The sequence below is a fragment of the Puntigrus tetrazona genome, chromosome 9, assembly GCF_018831695.1.
Source record: "Puntigrus tetrazona isolate hp1 chromosome 9, ASM1883169v1, whole genome shotgun sequence".
In the NCBI taxonomy this organism is placed as follows: Eukaryota; Metazoa; Chordata; class Actinopteri; order Cypriniformes; family Cyprinidae; genus Puntigrus; species Puntigrus tetrazona.
The window spans coordinates 3,167,076-3,189,540 of NC_056707.1; the positions used below are offsets into that span (position 1 = coordinate 3,167,076).

The following is a 22,465-nucleotide window of genomic DNA, read 5'->3' on the forward strand; positions in this document are numbered from 1 at the left end:
AGACTAACTCATTTCCTAAAACTACCTCACAACTAGTTTCAAGTGGTTCAGCTATGACTTACAGCTACCGCCTTCAGCGTGGACGGGCCGATTAAACACAGACGCCGCCATCAGAGAACTTGAAAGAGACACGGACAAACAGAGACGGCAGACAATGAAAGACGGTAATAAAGCGTAATGAAAAGTCAAGGAGATGGAGTTCTGTTTAGCGGTGGCTAAATGAAAAAATTGGATAGCCCGTTAATAAGAGGAAAGAGCGCCCGAGCAGCCGGTGTAGGGAGTTAATGGACGAATAATTCAAGAGGTACGCCTGAGCCTCTTTTTCGCTCATTTACTGCATTTAAGAGCCTCTTTGGGTCTAAATAAATGATAATTGACAATGATGGCCATTTCTCACTTGTCCCCTCGGAGACGAAGCCGTGGATGTCATTCCAGTGTGGCTATTATATCACTGGTGTTGTCTAAAAATGAATACACAATGCGTGACATTCCCTGCATTTAGCGATGAACAATAAGGATTATCAAGTCACACAGAAGATGATAATAAAGACCCAGCGGAGCCCTAACACCACTGTTTAATACTGGATTTAATCACAGTCTGTCCCCTCAAAATCAAACTGTGTTTTACATGAATTAAGTCTTATTTTATTACTGCTGTGACATTGTTTTCATCAAAGCTACATAAAACCCGCTTTTGTTTCTTTTATTAGGTAAAATGTTTTTTCTTATTTATTTTATATATATATATATATATACATATATATATATATATATATATATATATATATATATATATATATATATATATAAAACCAGCATGAATGAAGCAAAAATATAGCAAACAAATCTTATAAAATAATGTATTTCATTGCATGACAGTAATGAGCATGTAAATGTGAATTTAGAAAGAAAATATTCAGAAAATTTTGTGAAAATAATGCAAAAATGTTACTAAAACAGGATTAACTTTTCTTTTTATGCAATATACAGCTTATAGGCTATTTTGAGTAAAAATATAATATATAAATATTCTTTAATCAATATACAAAGAAATTAATTTTATACTTACTGCACTGGATTTTTATAGAATATATATTTTAATTACAAATCCTACTAAATTTGGTTATTGTTTAAAAAAAGTAGAAAAATGTATACTTGTCTGATTATACCTCTTTTTTATGTTTTGCTCCTTAAGGTGTTTTCTTACCCATATGAATGCTTCATAACATTATTAAACACGTATTTTAAGTTCAGGAGGACTGCGCTTACAAAATAAAATGTCTGTAATTGGTAACGCCCTCGCCCTCGCTCCACAGAGGCACGGCTCAGACATCCCAAGCCTGACTGCCGCTCGGGCCAGACTCCACTGCTATCCTGGGCTCGGGCGACGGAGGGGACGACAGGCTTCACTTAACGCCTCTGCAGCTTCACTACACGAGCAAGAAAGATAAAAAACAATCAATAGATTTTCTGAATAAACCGCACAATTAGGGAAAGTTGAATACAAAGTCTAAAAATGCACGGTCGCTTTGTTTGTCCTTTGACAGCACTACATACGCATCTAAATATACTGTACGGTTACCATGGGCTATTTTAGCACATTAACATTTTTATGAATATTTGAATTAGCTTTCATTATAAATTTTAATTGTTACTTACATTGGCAAATTTATGCCAATTTTATCTTTCTATTAGTGCTGTCAACCTAATAATCATGAATTAATTACACCCAAAACTAGTGTTTGTTTACATAATAAATAAACACTGTACACATAGATATATATATATATATATATATATATGTGTGTGTGTGTGTATATATATATGTGTGTGTGTGTGTGTGTGTGTGTGTGTGTGTATATATATATGAACACTACATACAGTATGTGTTTTGGAAATATTTACATGTATATTTATACAAGTTATTATTAGATTAAATTATTATTATTTAATAAAAATATATTTTCCTTACTGTCTTTATATTTATATATAATGTTATACACACTCCATAAATTATAAACAAACTTGATTATTTCACAGCACTTAATTTCTATACATCTTTTGCAATTTTAGGACTTTAATATATATATCCTTCACAATTTTTAATTTAAGTTTAGACTTTCAAAGCTATTTAATGCTACGCTTATTTGTATGGAAGTGTACGGCATGAAATCCCAAAATATCAAAATACCTTACATTGATTTGCTGTAAAACGAGGAAGATTAATAAATAAATGCTATTTAAAGTCAATGAATACATTTAATTAAACTGCTATTATTTCCATAATTGTTACAGAAATGTAATTTCTGCATATATTGCCAATGGTCCTGACTCGCACAAAAACAAAACAAAATACATTTGAGCACTTATTGCCAGTGCTTCCTGTTTGGTTATTATGCTCCTCTGAGTGCAGTTGCCATGGCGCTGCTCCATCACTATGAGGAGCTGCCAGCAGGTGAACTCAGTCAATGAAGCACATCTAATTTCTATTCCCATGACGCCCCAGATCTCACATCCAATACTGCTTTTGATTTAGCGCAATGTACTTCATCATTCGCTTGCCCTTAATTCCATAACACTTCACCGAGACCTTTCTTTTTATTCAATACGCTGATCGATATCTGGCTTCTCAAGTAAATAAATATGAAATGTTATGAGAAAGCTATGTACTGACTCTCCGGCGATACCTGGGGAGCCACGAGGGTGGGTTCGTTGTCGATCTTCCCTCCCACTTCCAATCTCCACCGTGATGGTTTGCTGTCCTCATCCCGCATACTGCAAGAAGACCAGCAGAGGGCTCAACTACACTACTAGCCACTGCTCTCCATTCATTGAGGAGAAGATCAAACCCAAGAGAGAAACGAACATAGCAAAGGCTGCTAATGCAACAAAACTTCGAGCCAAAAACTAAGTGGCTTCGGGAAGGTCTGGCAGACTTACGTTTCTTCATGGCTAGACTGGGTGTGTCTCCTGTGCTGAAGAAAACAGGGCGTTTATTGTACCTGGCTTGGCGGGCAGAGACGCCGAAATATTACAGAGCCACAGACGGAGGGGGTTACCTGTGGCGGTGTTCGAGGCGTCCGACGGGAGCCGTCGGGATGGAGAGGGAGGTGGTGGAGGAGAGCGGTGGCGATGGAGGCTGTGGTGGCTTCCTCGAACGAGGAGGGGTGCAGGAAGCACGTCCGCCCCGACCTGAAACAGGAACTGCTGAATAAAGCCATTAAGCTCTCACGGTTAAGGAGGAAGAAGGCACTTTGTCTGTACCCATCGCCTTCCAGCGTGGGGAAGCTTCGCGCGCCCTCAGGTCGTAAGATGTTTTCGCTTCTCACAAACGGCAGCTGGTTGGTTGACCAGCCGCCTGCCGCGTACTTGGCCGCAGCTGTACCCCCACGACTCTTCGACGGAGAGGATTTCATAGTGCTGAAAGAATTAAAAAAATGCACTTCAGTAATACATCTGTTCGATATTAAGTCGCTTTTTCATTAGCAGATTCTCTCATAAACTGCTGTGGCTTTTGTTTTTCTCAAAAAAAAAAAAAAAAAAAAAGTAACATGATAAATAGGTGTCTTTGGCATTATTAGCCAATATTTTTAAAATAACTTTTAATTTTATAGGATTGCAATCGCTCTTGTACATGCTCATTTCCATCTTATTTTTAACATTTGACTACCCTTAATCGCTTAAAGTTAATCTTTAAACCACTTTATTGGCTGATATTACAGCTTTTAAAATAGATCAATCCCAGATATTTACTTGACATGCTATTTTATATTTTTGAATTTTGTGATTACTCAATATCTAATATCTCTTTGAAAAACTGACATATAATCTAATATCCTGTTTTTTGTATACAGTGCTATTGTAGTTTTATTTCTATACTATTATAGAAATTCTGTTTTTATTATTCGTTTCTATATTTTAATTTAAGTTTATATTTAAACATATATATTATTGATATATATAATGTAATATAATGTATATTATATATTTCTATTAAAAATTATGTCTATTTAGATTTAAATTTAGTTTTGTGCTTTTGAGGTTAAAAAAACTGTGTTAAAAGTAATCTTTAGCAAATCATACAGTATATCTATTGCTGTGGTGCCTAAATTAATTTTTGTATCATTTAAATTATTGATTTTAAAAGTTTTTATTCATTTAATTAGGCCAAATACTGACCAAACTATTTATCTGTTATTGGTTATTAAACTAAATATTTATCGGTACAAATAAAACCTAAAATCAGTGCATGTGTATATTACTTCATCAGTAAGTTTCCATGCTGAATATGGACTTAATCGCATTTAATCTCAAGTTCAACTCAGGAAGCAGTTCACTCCACACGTGTCTTTCTGAAAACAGTAGTGCCTATGAATCTGAAGAACCTGTTCAGACAGGAAAGACGGTCTGTAATGACACGTGTCCTGAAGAGTGAAAAAGAGAGGATTAAGAGTACCATCCCATTTAATCTGAAAAGTTACAGCATTCGACCCTTTCCAGCTGACCAAAACACCAGTTCAGAACTAACACCACGCAGGCCAAAATGCGATTTAAGTCAAAAATCATGCCAGAACTTCTGTCTTAACTGCACTGAACTCACACATGTGTTACTTTACACATATAAATCGCATAAAACATGTGTTCAAGCATTATGCTCAAGTGTACAGGTGGGAAGTGCAAATTCAAAATCACATTAACACATTTGTCGATCAGTTTAATTTAACATCCATCATTCCCGGAGTCAACCAGTCAGCCTTAGGTAATATACACCGTCACCTCCAGCTGACGCAATCAAGATATACCAGCTCGAGGTCTATAAATAACGTAATTAGCATGCAAATGAACCGTGAGCTGCTGGCAGTATGGCGAGACCGCTAAGGCCATAGGCAGGGTTGGAGAAATCTCCCTTATTCACAGCTGAGCTGAGAGAAAGGAGAGTGTGTGTGTGTGTGTGTGTGTGTGTGTGTGGCATATTCATATATCCAGCAATAGCACAATTAGCACATCCTCTGAGAAAAACAGCCCCAAATTAGCGCACATTTCACAAGCATTTCTCCAAAACCTCTAATTCTCACTAAACCTCATCTATGCGAACGCACTGCAGATCACGCTTTTTATTAATGTGAAAATGTAAGAAGTATGAGGAATTACACTGAAGGTCGGAGACCACAGAGTCTGGAACACAGCTGGATGTTGTTGGCCAAAGCTTTTTCCAAAAGATGAAATGGAGCGCTCCTCGCAATTTACAGTGAGATGCTTCAGGTCTTTTTCAGGGGATAACGGTCAATGAAATTTAGCATTTACCCTGTCATGGACTAGAGCTCTACTGCATGCTCCAATTTCTTTATTAACCCAACAGAAAATGAATAAAAGCTATTCCACAGCGCTCCAAATCATACGGGCAGAAATGAATCACACAGTTCTTGATGTAAATAGTAAGTGGCGTGAGTCGGAGAGATTGACGCAAGCACCTGTAAGACTGCAAGATGTCGATTATTCCGATGTAGAGCAACAGGACGCTCTCTCTTCATTGACTGCAGGATACCACCCATCCTGACAGGCAAAAACCCCAATAAAAATTTGAAAGTCTAGTCTATACATTACTGATACAGAAATGAAATGTAGCTATACATCTGGGGAACAAAATTACAAACTATTTTATAATATTTGGAAAAATACTTAAAATAACAATTGAACACGAAATTTAAAAAGAACCAAGACAAAAAAATAAAATAAAAAATACAAAAAAAAAAAATCACAAAAAAAAAAACAAACACAACAACCAATCTCTATAAGATACATATAAATAAGATGAAAATAGGATCAAATCAACAGTAAATATGAATTTGTTGGGTTGATATAGATCTAATTATTTTAGCCAAATTTTATATAAAGATTACAAACAGACTCAAAGTTCTTTTTTTCTGAAAGAAAGTAATATAAAAAACAAGTAAAACAAAAAAATGAATTTGTTGTTTGCAACTTTAGCTTGCATAAATGCATTTACAGATAAATGATATCTAAATATGATGGGACAAAAATTTGGATAGGCAGGTTTTCTAAATAAGTTTTTAAAAGAAAATAACTGCATTATAATTTTGTAATTGCAGCCCTGCGCTTTACCATATCTGAAAATGTATCACGATTTTGAAATATCCTTTGCGTGTGTCAAACATGGAGTAACTCGGGCAGCTCACGTGGTCCTCGGTATCAATGTCCTCCACAGGCCGACGCTTCCTGTATGGACTCCATTGCAGTGAGAGCGCTTTCTGTGCCAGCGCCCTTTTTCATCACTGCTGCCCTGAGATCCTCTCCATCTGCTGCTCTTTTCTCCGCCTGATCGATGTTGTGAACTCCAAGCAGCAAACTATAATCCATAATCAAAGTCAAGACCTATAAACCAAAAACGCATCAATATTCGGGCTCCTGGAATGGCTCTAGACGGCAGCACACTATGAGAACTTACCAAACAGTCTCTCTGTAAAGTCTTGACCAGAGCGTTGTACGTGTCTGTATCCGGCACAGACCCTCTTTGTATGTCCTGTATGAAATCAAGGTCTTTGGAAAGTGGTCGGCTTTTCCGCCTTTAGAGGCCCGCTTGTAGGTGGAGCCCTTCAGGCTGACGGAGGTGCATGCGCACCACCCTGGGCAGAACGCTGTCTGGTGACCACCATCCTGATGTTCTTCCTACCATTGTAATACGCAGTACAGCCCAAGAACTGGGCAATAAGGTGCGAGGATTTTGATTCAAGTCTCCAAAAAACAAACATTTGGAAACTGTTTGATTTAGTCAAAAATAAAAAGTTGTGTCATTTTGTTTTGAGCATTTTATTTTAAATTGTGAACTACAATGTATTAAGTTTGCAACTTATGTTTAAAAATGTGAAAATATAAAATGAATGGGGTTTTTGTGGGTTTTCTGAAGATAAATTCTAAGACTTTCTAAGATGCTTTTAAGACAAAGTGAGGGAAAATTCATAAACTTAAAATTCTAAGTATTAGCAACGCTTAAGTTTAAAAATAGTTTTGAATAAATTTTTTTGGTAGTATAAGTACACAACATTTAATGCCACGTAATGTAATACTTTCAGCTCTGATTCAAGACCTTTAAAGGCTAAAATCTAAGGAAAAAATTAAATTAATACTTTTACTTACCCATTACGAGACATTCAGCAAAGAACAAATGTCTGAGAAACAACATTCTTTTCCCAATGAATTTAATGAATTTTTTTTTAAAAAAATGTAAAAATTTTAAAAAAGTTTATTATTCATTTTATTTAGATTTTGTGTATAAATGAAGCTTTCTACAAATCTTGCAGCCCAAGGTTTGAATATGGGAAAAAAGTGAGATTCTCTCATAATTGTTTGGCATTTTCTAACACGCGAAAAAACATTTCCTAAAACTTATATTTGGCTTTTTTGACATTTCTACATGGCATCATGACAGGAAAATATTTTTTCAAAACATGAAAAAGAAAATAAATAAAATAAAGTCACAAAAAAAAAAAAAAAAAAAAACTTTATATAGCATGCAAAATCACACCTTAATCCAAGTTTATTGGGGTAAAAGCATTTGGCGCATTAAATTAATGAAAAATTCGTTTTTTGACTCCAGGCACAAATGATTACATCTAAACCCCCAAAAACACTTCTTTCATAAGTCAATGACATTCATTTTGCCAGTTAATGTTCCAGAGCATAGTAAAACCGCCTGATTCCAATTAGTTTAGAGTTTAAATCTCTTAAAAGTCACTACACAAAAAGCAAAGCAATGAAGCGGATATCCAACCTATAAAGGCTTTGTGACACCCATCACCTTTGCACAGGTGTCATGTCCTACAAGATACGACATCAAAAGAGAGAAACGGTATGAGGAAAAGAGCCAGACAGTAATAAAGACAGGTTTCCAGAGATCTACTAACTGGCTAAGGTCAGCAAGCACTAAACAACAGCTGATCCGTCTACCATTCATGGGCTCATTAGCTCCAGATGAATGGATGGAAATAAGCTGCCAGTCGCTGGTTAGACTCTGCTGACAGCGCAGAACCCATTTAGGCATCATCTATTAAAAAAAAAAACAACTCATGTTCTCTGGAAACCGAACCTTTTGTACTTATATTATGGAATGAAATGGTCCACTGAGACAGAAAGTTGGAACGGGTCACGGCTTATATGCTAACTGTGTCATTTGTTTTGTTATTCAGGTAAATAGTAGACATATTGCCTCGGGGAAAATTAGTTCAAAATAGGAATGTTGGGTAATCAGTGTTGTTTAACAAGGCGGTTGATGTGACAGCATGAGATAATGGGCTAGGAAAGCATATTTCTCAAAAATGCAGTAATGTTACACTTTTTTAGGGGTTAAAAATGATCCAATAACCGATAAAAGCACATAAACAGCCAGCGCTCAAAACTATCGCCTTTAGCTTGATTCACACACAATTGTCTTCTAATAATGTTTTCTAACTGGTACGCTTTTTGCGCTTGAGTTATCGCGCATTGCTTAATAGTAGCCCTATTTTCTATAGAAGCTGAAACTAAATAATCAAAAATAATTTTGATGGCGGACTGTAATCCAGAAAGGATTGAAGTAAAATTATATTCCAGTTTTAAATGTGATTCTGATTACAGATAGCCTGGGATTGCACAAGATTTGTACTTTAAAGAAAAAACTGTTTGAAGGGAGCATAGTTTGCTTTTACAGGTTAAATTTTTTAATATGAAATTCAAATGATGCGGCAATTAGAGATTAGACTGTACATAAATAGAAATCTACATGCTAATACGCACTATACTCATAATCACACAATACTGGTATTGTTAACATTAATCATTTGAGAATAACTAATACTAATCGACGGGGTTTGATTTGATATGAGCTAATCGATCAACTAAATAAAATCACCATTGGTAGCCACCATTTTTTCCTCAGTCAGAAATAAAGCATGGCTTACTTGTTCATATGACAATAGACTACGGTGAAAATTCTTATTTGGGTCATATATTACAAGACATAAACTATAATCTGTGATTACCATTACTCTGACTGACTGACAGCTACACATTCACCTCAAAACATTAGATTCATCTCTGCGCTGGAGCCGCGACACAGTACAAATATAAATATAATTCTGCAAGGAATTACAATACCAGGTGTTCAAACGTAGATGGTGAGAAAGAGGCAAAAAACGTACGGACTGCAGCTTTAACAATGCAACTAACAGCATATTTAATCCAAGTTTAAACTGCATCTGAAAATGTATAAAGGTCTGCATCAGTGATACACCGATATATCGGCCAGGTGATAGTTACATTATTGCCTATATTAAATATAGAATAGATATACTGCATCATATTTATCTGCATTATATTTACTATCAGCTAATTTACTCTCTAGATATTATATAGGATGCTGAAAAGCAAACTCACTTATTCTATAACAATCATTCTTGCCGATACCGATAAACTGATTCAGATCACTTGGACATTTTACCATAAATATTAGCTCACCATTAGGCTACATATCACTTTCTCTTATTAACTATATATGAACTATATCATGCAATACGTATGTGTTGTACAAATATATGCACCCTGCTTTCGTGATTCTTGGCATCGGACACATCGGTCGACCTCTACTTTGAACTGTACCAAAGTACAGCAACTCACCATGTAATATCCAGGAAGAAGCTTTGCAAAAACTCTGCCTCCTTTGTGCATGACCGTCTTAATGATGAACTCATCATCCTTACGTGGCGTAGAAGACTGAGCCACTGGCTCCAGGATTGGACAACTCAATTAATGGCTCGTTACAGAGAGAATACTAAAAGGCAATCACAGGTTGAAATACACAAATTTTGCTTGAGTGATTATTCAGTAGTCCAAACATTTATTATAAAATCCAGCCTTTAGCTTATATTTCTCACCAAATAGTCATCCGGCCGTATCCCAAAGAGCTCTCTGAAGTAACGGAAGGCGACGGAGCATAGGTTTTGAAACGAAGTCTGGGAAATGATGGGCTGGCGCTCAAGTTGCTGCCTTCGCTGGACAAACAAACAGAAGAAGATATTTTTTTAAATGTATTTTTTTTATGTTAAATTCCACATCCACCCTCAACCTCAGACAGATAGCGCACCTGGGAAGAAGATGCTCTCCACCACATAGAAATCCTGCATGAGGACGTCCTCAGCTCAGGCTTGGAACTCAAATTACCAACCGTGTAACCAATCCCAAGCTGAATGGCCCCCTTGAGGGCTGAAAGATGTGGTCTGAAGAGGATGTAGATAAAATGAGTGTCATAAATATTAACCCTAAACCCAGAGATTGAGCTTTTGCATCTTCTGTTTTGATGTCACCTGTTACCACATTTCTGCTAAACTTATTAGCAATATTGCAATTCTAGGTGAGATATATATTTGTTAAAGAATGTTATTATTGATGGATTTAGGTAAAAATTTTAGGTTAATGTTAATTAACAATTATATATACAAAATCAATTTATATAAAACATATGGTATCAATATAATGTGCATAGCTAGAAGTAAACAAAAAATCTGAATGTATAATATACAATATCAACCAATCCAAAATAAAAATTGTAGATTTTTTTTTATTAAAAAAACGTAAGAAAAAACCTAATAGTAGCTGATATCAATCCTAAAAAATATCTGTATTAAAGAAAAAGTGATTCATTTAAGGTCAACATTAGACGATGTGGCAAAAGGTAACCCAAATAATAAAGAGGGGAAACTGGCACATATAAATATATATACACATCATATGAACCAATATAGGATATGAACCAATATAACATAAAAAAAAATACTAACATCAGCTGATATATTACTAAAATAAAAACTAAAATAATCTGAACAGAATCAATATCAAAGTTGCTGAAATTATGTAGGTCCAATGCACCTTCTTATACGTTGTTTCTCCAGAAGCATCCACTCCTCTGTGTCCGATCTTCTTCCCATGAGCCGGCTGCCCTGATGACGAAGGCATCTGATATAAAGAAAGTAAATATGAGATAGCAGCAACCTGCAATCCCTGCATAAACAGGGTTCATTTGCAGTCTGACAGTAGATATTGTTGATATTGAGAAAAAGGAACATACCTCTGTTATGAAAGCCTTTTCGATATAGAGTCTAGGAAAGAAAAGAAAAATGATTGAAGCAGATATTCACAACAATATCTGAATAAAAAAAATATCAGATTTCATCATTTGCAAAATGAAAGCACTGACATTCAGCCCTAAGGATCATTTCATTTTGTAAAAAGTACCCATGAACACATTATTGTCTGAAATTATAACCAGACTTCAAGAGTCAGCGGGTCAGACAGCATCAGCCAGCTTCATTACTCAACCTCCATTTATATTCCATCACCGCCCCTCAAGCATCAGTAGCAGCTGTCAACAGAGACTGGGGCGTTTGTTGACAAAGACAGTTTGATAAAAATACACCATGTGAAGATGACGGCTGGATTCCTTGAGCTGTGCTTCTCACCCCACAGTCGTCCCAGATGCACATGCTCCCATTCAGTCCTGTTCCCGTTTCCATGGCATCCCAATCAAGGTCAACAAGCTTTCTCAGAGATTGCATATGCATGTGGCATCAACAGACACATGCTGCTCTAAATAGGACACTGGCCAGCTAGACAGAGCAGCTCATAGCCATGCAGTGAGAAAGCAACAGCAAAACTAAGATGACGGGCCTGCTGGAAGATCCAGCTAATAACAGCTTCAATCTAAAAATGAACAGGAAAAAAAAAAAAAAAAAAAAAAAAAAAAAAAAGCGCTTTATATTACTTCTGTTGAACATAGCAAACCATAATTTGAGTAACACATCTACAGCTGCTCTACTTCATCCTAAATGAATACATTTGAGTCTTCAATTAATCATTATAAATTTTCCATAAAATAAATTCCTTCCAAAGCCGAATGAATTGGTTTGTGACTTAACTCAATCATCTGGATGCAACTAGAAGCTCATGGGAGAGGAAAGTCTTAACATCCATCCTGACTAGTCAGATCTTCTGAGAATCATTTGAAGTAATTAAAACCTGAACAATTATTTCAGATCTCAAACCGAATACATTCTTAACTTATTGGTCTAGTCACCAATGATTAGTAGCCAATTAAAACATTGTGAACAATTTATTCATTAAAGTCAGATTTCAAAATGTACTCAATCAAAATCAGTTTGCAATGATTAGAAGCTGGAGGCGAAATCTTCAAAAATCAGTCCAAAACAGTCATGATTGAGGGGTCTGAGGCATGTGGATCAATTTGCAGGCTTTTATTGGACAAAGGCACGGTCAAAGCAGGCTGACGTTGAAACACAGCAAACAGGAGTATAAGAGGCGAGGCAAGGCAACAACAGAATCCAAAAAACAGGCAGAGGTCTGGTCAGGCAGCAAACTAATCAAAAAAAGACAGGCAGGGTCAAAACCAAAGAAACTAGAACAAGGGAAACACAAGGCTAGGCTAACTATAAACAAACAATGCAACATGCAGGTGAGGGCCTGCTTCAAAATTTATAGTTCCAAAAAAGAAGTAGCAGCTGAGTAAAGTGACTACAGGTCATCCAGAACAAACAAAAAAAAAAAAAAAAAATTGGTGATAGGAGGTGGAACACGGGCCGGGACGGTGGGCCAGGTCCATGTGGGGATACAGGTCACCAGGGGCGGATCGGGCAGCTTGGGACCCCGGCCAGTAACTGGGACAAGACACGACAAACCGGGCCGAAACCCTCCAGGGCAGACTGGGCTTGCCAGGACAGCATACATGAGACCAGGGCCTGAAAGAAGCAGAGACAGACAACATAGACCAGGCATCCGTGGCCCCAAAGACCAAGACTTGGCCGGATGAATCTTCACAAACGCCCCCCCCTGTAGCTGCGGCTGGACAGGAGTTCACAAGCAGCCTCCTTAGTTTTGATTGGACAGAATGAGGGCCTCCAGGTGGCCTCCATAGCGGTGACTGAACTGAATGAGTCACAGGTGGCTCTTATAGCAGGGAAGGAACAGGGTGAGTTCATAGAAGGCTTCCATAGTTGTAGTGGGTCTGGTCAGTGAGTCAGACAGCCTTCACAGCCGGTGCGGGGTGCAGGGCGAACGTTTATAAGTGGCTCCCATAGCCATGACTGGACGGGATGAGAATGACCTGATGACCTTCACAACCGTAGCTGGGCAAACTGAGGATTCATCAATAGTCTCTCTAGCCATATCTTAGCTGGGGAAAAGGCTCCTGCCGATCTCTATGACCTTGACTGAATTTGCTGTGGGCCCATACTCAGTCTCAATGTCCAACACATACCCACTCAGGAGGTTCTACAGCAGATGCGGGACACCTCTAGAGCAGGCTGGCAGACAGGAGAGGTCTCAAGAGCGGACTCAGGGTCAGAAAAGGCCTCAGGGGTGGACATGAGTGGGCACTGGAATGGATTGGTAGACAGGAATGGGCTCAGGAACAGATCTGTGGACTGGTGTAGAAAGTGAGCAGTGTGTAGCCCAAACACACAAAAATGGCAACCGCCATTACAGGAAGCACAGTGAACAGTTTCAGGGATGACTTGTGCTGAGGCCCTGGGGATACCGGCTGCTCACTGGTGGATACGTCCAGACCGGATATCAGCCTCAAATGCCCCCGGAACGCCCTGGTGTCCTCAAATGCGGCAACCACAGTGCCTGGAAAACCTGAAGGGGCATACATGGTGGCTGAGAACTGCGGCTGGATATCCGCAATGGCTGAAGGCTCCGGTGTGGTGGCCATCTTGTGCAGTGGATCAGGGCAGGCGGCCATCTTGGGCAGTGGCTCTGGGAAGGCGGCCATTACAAGAGTCGATGCTGTGTCCTATTCCTCCGCAGTACCCAGTGTGAATGCTGACCCCACAGTCACTAAAGCAAACTCCACAAACTGTGCAAGTGACCCACGTGGACCCTCACAAACCAGTTGTGTTTTGAGTGGCTGATTTATTCCCTCACAAAAGAATTCAATCAACAAACAGTCCGGTAAGTCTGAGAGGTAAGCCAGGTCCAGATATTCTTGGGTGTAGTCCTCAAGTGTTCGGTGCCCTGCTTGAGGGGTTAGTAATGACATTGCGAGGCACATACCTGACCATAGTTTGGGTGAAAAGCCGCTGGATCCTGGTTTGATGTTGCATTCTATCATGATTGAGGGGTCTGGGGCATGCGGATCCATTTGCAGGCTTTTATTAGACGAAGGCATGGTCAAAGCAGGCAGACGTCGAAACACAGCAAACAGGAGTATAAGAGGCGAGGCAAGGCAACAACAGAATCCAAAAAACAGGCAGAGGTCGGGTCAGGCAGCAAAGAATCAAAAACAGGCAGGGTCAAAACCAAAGAATCTAGAACAAGGGAAACACAAGGCTAGGCTAACTATAAACAAACAATGCAACATGCAGGTGAAGGGCCTGCTTCAGAATTTATAGTCCCAAAACAGGAAGTAGCATCAGAGGAAGTGATCACAGGTCATCCAGAGGTAAGGGCTCCCTCTGCTGGCTTGGTGTAACAAAAACACATTAATTTGTGACTGCTAATATATAATTTTGAACCAGATCTTGAATTAATCATTTAAATGGTTCACAAAATAAGAATGATTCATTTACAAATTAGAATGAACCAGTCTTTGACTTATTGAACTGGTCACTACAAGTAGTTATTAATTACAGAGGAAAATCTTAACATCTGACCTATCAATATTATTTTGTGATTGTGAACAAATAATTAGTTTGAGACAGATCTTTAATGAAACCACCTTGAATGATCTGTTCACAAATTAGACTCAATCTGGTCTTGTATCACTGTAGTTTGGGGTAAACTACACCTTTAGGACGATAACTTTTTTTTGGAACAAGGTACCTGGTTTCCATCCACAAGCTGGTAGACCAGCTAAGATGGCATAACCAATTGTAAGCTGGTTTGCTGCTAGTCAAAGATGTTTTATCAGTTATCAGCACTAATAGCTAGCTTGGACTATAAATTCTTTACCAGCTGGATTTTCCCCTAGCAAGCTTTACATTTTGGACAATTTGTTGTACTGTATATGGAAAAAAGCTGGAAGAAAAGTTAGGAAAAACATGATGATTGCAATGTCCCTAAGAAGGCAAATTTTCCATTTTCACCTCTGAAATAGCACATTCACACCAACAAGCCTCATGACCAAGTTAGTTCCTGTTATTTCTGGATCCAGCAGTCAATGTGGGATCCTGAAGCTGTTTGGGCAACATTGTGGTTCTCCTTAAAAGAGCTTTTTCCTAGACCTTGTTCGCCATTGATAGGTTTGGCCCCATTTCAAGCTGGAGCACAAACATGCAGCAGGATTTCTCCTGGGTCGACCACACGTCTAATAAAGAGTATTAGACCAGCAAAAATCTGCTTCCTAATTCTATATGAACAGAAGAAATGTAATTGGAATTCAAATTGACAATTTATGCAGGCTAATATGCATCATAGATGCACATAATGTTTACTGTATTAAAGAAGTTTAAGAGGTTCTTTTTGAAAAGGAAATCTGTTTAAAACATAAACAGAGTTGATTGTAATATCATTGATAGCTAAAGGATTATAAAGTTATCTTATATAACTCAAACACTCTGGTAATTAGGTTAACTAAACTCAATCAACATACCATTCCTATTCTATTATGAGATAGTGTTAAACTTCTGTCAATCCATACCAAACTCGACAAACTTCTAAAACACAGGTTACAGCTCATAACATCTCTAGTGCTAATGAATTAACAAAACACCTCCTGAAATCACTTTGATAGGTGTGATCACAGCCAGCTCAAAATGGACTTGAAATAAAGAACTTGACGACAGAACCTTGGAGGTGTCACTTGACACCTCAAGCTAACATTCATTATGTAGGACTAAATTTACCAAAGATTCAGCATATATATGCTACTTGGAGTAAAATATATGTTGTATGACTGCAAAAATCTAAAAACTGGAAGTAAAACCATGAAAACCCATGAAGGACAGCTTATAATTTGGTCAAAGTGAACTGTATAAAGCAAACCAAAGGAAACAAGAGACTGTAAACCCACCAGTAAGGCATTTTCAAGTCTCACTTCTGATCTGAGATGAAAACAAAACAACTAAGTTCCTCTTGTGAATTTCATTCAAGGTAATGAGCAATTCAACAGATTTATTCAAAGTTCATAGCTCTTCTAAGTAGACGCCCAACAATGCACTTGTGAGTCAAGAGATTCACCCAACTCTAGTTTAAACAGATACATTCTTTTTTCTCTCATAACTTTATAGTGTGCATGTGTTGAACACCCGTGTTTGCATAAACTATAAAATAGATTATAATTTATAAGGCTATGGTGTTAAACTATACACAAATGGCAAGTATAGTTTGAGCTTTACAGTTTTCACCTGGTGGACAATAAAAAGAGCTGGCTCATGCTATAAACATGAAACATACTTTGAAAAGGCCATGCTGTTCATCGGTTTTTCACTTCAGCTAAATGAAAATTCTTAGCATTTGCATAAAGGCTGAAGTATTATTTGGGCTTTACAGTTTTCAAACGTCTACACATGCTATCAAATGGAGCATACTTGAAAAGATATGCATTTGGCTGTACATATGAGCTTAGCATTGGTGTCAAAACTGAAGTATACTTCGGGCAGTAGCACTTTATTTTACAGTCCGGTTCCATGTGTACGTACTTATTGTAGTAAATAGCTAATAACTAGGTAATAACCCTGATCCTACTCCTAAACCTAACCTACTAACCTTAAGTAGGAAACCAAGAAAACCAAGAAAACTATGCTTGAATATCTTTTTAGGGTTACATCCTGTGACACCACATCCTGTTTTGATTTGAGATGTTTTTGCCCCTTGTTAAACCACACCACAGTCGCAGCCTCAGACATCATGCCCATGAACCGTGACTAAACGTCTAATGCATATGGCACACTAAATTGGAAATCTAATATTTGAATTCTACAGGATTTGCGGGAGAGACGTGTGTTCTTTACCAGAACACATATGTTTTATACTGGAAACAAACATGCCAGGACGCCATTGATTATAGAACTGTGACAATGAGCGTTTATCAAGATCAACTAACAGCTGAGTTTCCAAAAGTATGTGAAATATGTGAAGTTCGCCACATTCTTTAAAATGGTCCAAACGTTTTACACACCAGTCTGTTAATATGGCCACATTAACATGCCTCTAAACATTTACCTGCCCTTAAATTTGTTATGCCACTATCGCTTTTGTGTAAACACCCAATACGGAAGTCTTTGAAATCGCGCCACGCACAAGTTTAGTACGTGTTAGATATGCAGACATGTGATTTTAGACATCCATTGTAATGGCAAGTGCGTTAAAAAGTACACACAACACACGCCAGGGTTTCGGTGCAATTTCTACACTTTTAAAGTAAACAGCACTCACAGAACAATCACAAAATAGTTGGTTTTAATGAAACCAAACCGCCAAGTGTGAACACACCTTAAGAGATTTGTGTCAGAAAGAAATAACTCAGAAAACCATTGAAACCGTGCAACTTTTGAAAAGTTTCAGTAAACAGGGTTATGATGCCTTGAACACAAATGTGTCAAAGAAGGACTCTGAGTCCTCTAGTAGGAGACGCCCTACTCCCTCGGAGGTACAGATGAGATTGAGTGTCTTCCAGAATCCTGGTCTTGTCTGCAGGCTGGCCTATAAAAAGCATCCCCTTCAAGGCATTAGCGAGGGGGGCAAGGAATACAGAGAGACACCATTATGCAATTCTTGCTTGTTTTCCATTTCCCACCCGAGCTTGAAAACTCCCAGCAGTCTGAGCTATTAGAATAACACGAGCAGAGGAAATAAATGAAGTGTGCAGACAGACCTGCCCTGTTTTGCAAAGCGATATCAGCGGGCATAGCGCTGTACGGCTTTGAGTATAGCCTAGGGTTTGATTATATATGCATCTCATGGGATATTATTTGTATAAACCATTTCTGGATTTCACAGATGCTTTAATTGTGTACATTTACTACCACCAGCACATGACGATAATGAAGTAGGTGCTTTAGACGATCCACTTAGTGATATTAACCTCAATATTGATTTATAATTCATTTACAATAAAGATCTTTTCCTATCTCGGCCCTATCATCGGTTCAGTGCTGCTCCTAATAAGCCAAGTAAGATGGCAATTGAACAGATACTTACCACTGACAGAAATATTACCATGCACAAAAAGTATTACTACTGCTCACATTTACAGCTAACTGTAAGTATTAAACACTAAAAGTATCCACCATTGCCTTTGTCACGATAGGATAGTTTAAAACAGTCAGGAAACAAAGTGGGAGAGAGGGGGCCAGGACCGGAAAAGCTCAAGCCAGGATTCGAACTTGGGTCTCGAAATTCGGCGCCAATGCTTACAGTGAATTTAGCTGTAATAAAACAGTCTATTACCAAAATGGTATTTGTTAGTATATTGTATAGTATATTTGTTATAATAATCATAATAAAAACAGCGATTGGTAGCGGAAATTGTTAAGTGCACTATGCAATATTTCTTTACAAATAATCGAACAGTTCTTGACACGTTCGATTGTCTCGTTCGCAACAACCGCCAACTAAATGATATTTGTTATCATATTATTTTAATTTATCAACAGAATAATACATATGTTGGCAGCACAAATAATTTGTCTGTGAATCTGAATCCCGCACATTCACAAGGAATTTGTACTGAATAAAGTGAATTCAAATTTTCTAGACATTCGAACACAATTTCCGCATCTGAACCACTGAACAGTATCAAATAGCAGAGATTTCCATGTTCACCCCTCTTTCCCAGATACTCGCCACTTACTTTGGACATTCAGCACAGCCACTTTACATTTTACACTTATATTTTATATTCTACACTTATTTACATTTTATTTTTTAAACTTTGCACACTTTTTATACATATTTTTATACATTATTTTATATTTATATATATTTAAATTCTGTTTTCTGTTGTCTATTTTGATGCTGGTTGTAAAAAACATTTCACTGCATGTCGTACCATGTATGTATGTGTATGTGACAAATAAAATTTGAATTTGAATTTGAAAGAGGGCGCCAGTTCTCCTCTGCATCAGTAAACCAATTTTGGTATTTTTGGTACTGCATTATGAAAATATGATGCCAATAAATACACAACCAAATACCAAAACATAAAACAATTATTCTTGTTTGAAGTAAATTTTGAGGTAAGAAGACGTTACTTAATAACTAGGAACAATCATAGAAGGAACAATCATCAAAAAGTCTTTTTTTTTGTGAATTGCTTAGCAATGTGAATTTTTGCATATAATAAATTTGCACCTTGCGAAAAAATGTTACGACCCAAATCCTCCCTAGCAACTACACACTATACCAGTTACTCCGCAAACCTAATCTGATTTTATGAACACGACATAAAAACCCAAGAAAACAAGGGTGGATTATGGCTTCCAAATCACTTCAGGTGCGAAAATGACTCACAGACCATCGTGAAGACACGTGTCGTGCGATTGCGTGCTCAACAGTCAGCATGTTTTCCCACACACATCTACGGCAGACACCGGGAGCAAACCAATGAAAACAGGAGGATGCCGAGGCAGGAGGCGCCAGCGCCAGAAATTCAGGAGTGAACCTTCCTCGTTCGGATGCAGTTTTAGCGATTAAAAAGTAGACGATGAGATTGGAACAAAAGACATTTTCCACGAGCCAATTGCGTTGACATTTATGTCTTTGCAAAACAGTAACCGCAACGCAGTCTGCAAAGCCTCACGCATATGCAAAGGAACAAATCTTGTCAACAATGAGCTGGAGAAAGGTCAATCTTAAGTACATACCGAACACAGGCACTTTATGGAGTGCAATTACATTTTGTGCTCTTTTAAGTCTCATAGAGTAGGCTTACAAGTGCGATCTAACGCTGATTATTTTTAATAACCCAAGAAAACTATCTTTTTGTCACTCAAAGGTCACATTTGGTTTTGTGTGTATATCAATTTACATACTAATACGTTACTAATGTTAAAGCCAGAGTCTGAACCGTTGCTTCTCGGGTTTGCAGAATAAGGCGATTTTTGGTAATCAGCATATTTAAGATGATAACTGACAACTCACACACAGGTACGTGACTTATTAACAGAAGAAAAACACAAATGGAGAACTGGGGAACAAAAAAAGGCTCTTAGCAGAAACAAGAGCTTGATAGATACTGTTGTGGAAGTGAAAATCTGAAATGATCATAATATATTAATATATCAAGTACAAGGCTTATATATATATATATATATATATATATATATATATATATATATATATATATATATATATATATATATATATATAATCACTAAATAGTCAACTTTAAACCATGTAATAAACAGTTTTTAATTCATTTACTATTATTTATTTCCGTTAAAGTAGATTCCACATGAAAAACCTCTTTACTTCAAATCTTCATGTATAATGCATTAACAATGTGCTAGCGCATGCCATGTACTAATTTAAGAAATAATTTTTGATTCCTTGTTTGGTCTGCCATCGGTTGTCTGTCAAATGCTGTAATGCGTTACGCTTTCTGTGTAATGTGTTTACCGTTTGCCGTTATAAAATGAATCAACTATTATGTTTTACCATTATTAACAATAATAAATAATTCGGATATTAGGTCGGCGTATCACCACAGCACCAAAGTCACATTAATGTTAGAATATTTCTTTCTAAGATTAACCGCATACGCTCTAATAACTTAAAAAAAGAAGAACGCTCTTGTTTGAATATTACAAATATTCAAAACACACATGCATTAAGTCCTATTTGACTCATCTAATGTATAATAATCAGGTATGACAATCATTTATAAATCTAAGTATTATTCTAATGTCTTCCCTTATGCAGTTGGCTCATCCTAAATATTTGATGCCATTTATCCTAAACAAAAGCAATACACCCTTTCTCCCGTTTCTCACCTGAAACCCCACCATCCCATCTGTCATCTGCCCAGTGTCCCTGCTGATGGCTAGCTCGCTGAATCTGGTTTGAACCCGGCTGTCACACCACCCGCCTCGCATTATAACCACGTACACATTAATGCACACTTGGCACCATGTGAACCCCAAAAAATCTGATGCTCGTGCGATAAATCTCACGCATCGGTGTGCAAACCCATACACGATGCTAGTTTTGCTAGCTCTATCCATGTGAATCCCAGCCACCTATGAATCAATCAGATGGGAATGCGTGAGCATGGCTTTCTTAACCCGTGTTTGGAAATCAAACCCAAGCTGCTGGTTACCGGAGTCCATGCCGTCCTCCGTCCCCGCGTCCTCGGATGCCGCTGCCCCGGATAACGGACTCCCATCCCCGGCCTCAGACAGGCTGGCCGCCCTTCAGCCGCCGCTTCCATTCAATCCTCCGGGATGAATCCACCGAGCGAAAGCGCTGTCAACCGACGGTCGCCAATATTTCAAAACATACACCGCTTTTCCTCTCAGTCCGTATGGATGTGATTAGCTGACAAAGAATGAGGTGGGAGACTGAGGACTGTCCCTGCTCGTCGTGGTCCTCCTGCTCTCCTCTGAGCTGTCATGCACAGGACAGCGATGTTCGATTCGCGGATGAATCGCTTGTTTGAACAGACTGAGTGGAACCGATTCGGCAGGAGACTCGGGAATCTTTTGAGCTGGGCCTTTTTTCGTTTGCCAAGTTATTTCAATCAGTCTGGTTATTGTCCGTTGATTTGGTTCGAATAATTGTTTGAGGTGGTTTACATTTTAGAAATCGACAGATGTTTCGAAAGCATCACTCCTTGCAGGATGGATTTATTCGCATTTAGTAGTATTTGGGCGACAGTATAATTTTGCGTTGAATAAACAATACAACGTTGACACAGTTTTGTAATTGAATATATCCATAGTGATAAAAAGCGAACATTAAGAAAACGAACACTTAATGACCATCAAAACAACTGACCGTTTGAACCGGTTCATTGAACCGAAACGAATGAGTCGATTCGTCGAGATGACTCGCACTTCCAAACACAGGAGCCGGGTGACTGTTTGGATGAGGCTGCTGCTGCTCTCTGTTGGTGAATCTTTATCAATACACGTCGAAAGAAAGCCTTATGATACTTATTTAAATGTATTAGTTTTAATGTAATATAATAATCCCAAAAGTGTTGTTTTCACTGTAATGTTGTTCCCACAAAATATGAAAACGAACATGAATGTTTAATTAACCTTCAGTGAGTTATCATTTCAGTATTAAATGAATCAGTGAGCATTTATAATATAAATAACTTTTAAATAATTGTGTACATATGTTGAGTTTTTATAATATTAATATTATGATATTTATTGATATTATTATATTAATGAAGATTTTTGTTTTTGTTATACAAAATATTTATCTTATATTAAAATAAGTTCAATTCAAGGTTATT

General features: G+C 37.7%; 1 protein-coding gene and 1 pseudogene across 1 annotated transcript in view; both read right to left on the bottom strand.

Annotated features, from left to right (window-relative positions):
* The window catches only part of LOC122351418 (dnaJ homolog subfamily C member 15-like), a 217,026-nt gene that overhangs the window by 20,501 nt on the left and 174,060 nt on the right, over nt 1-22,465 (bottom strand). The window lies entirely within an intron of this gene.
* Nucleotides 1,411-21,393, bottom strand: LOC122351968 (annotated as a pseudogene).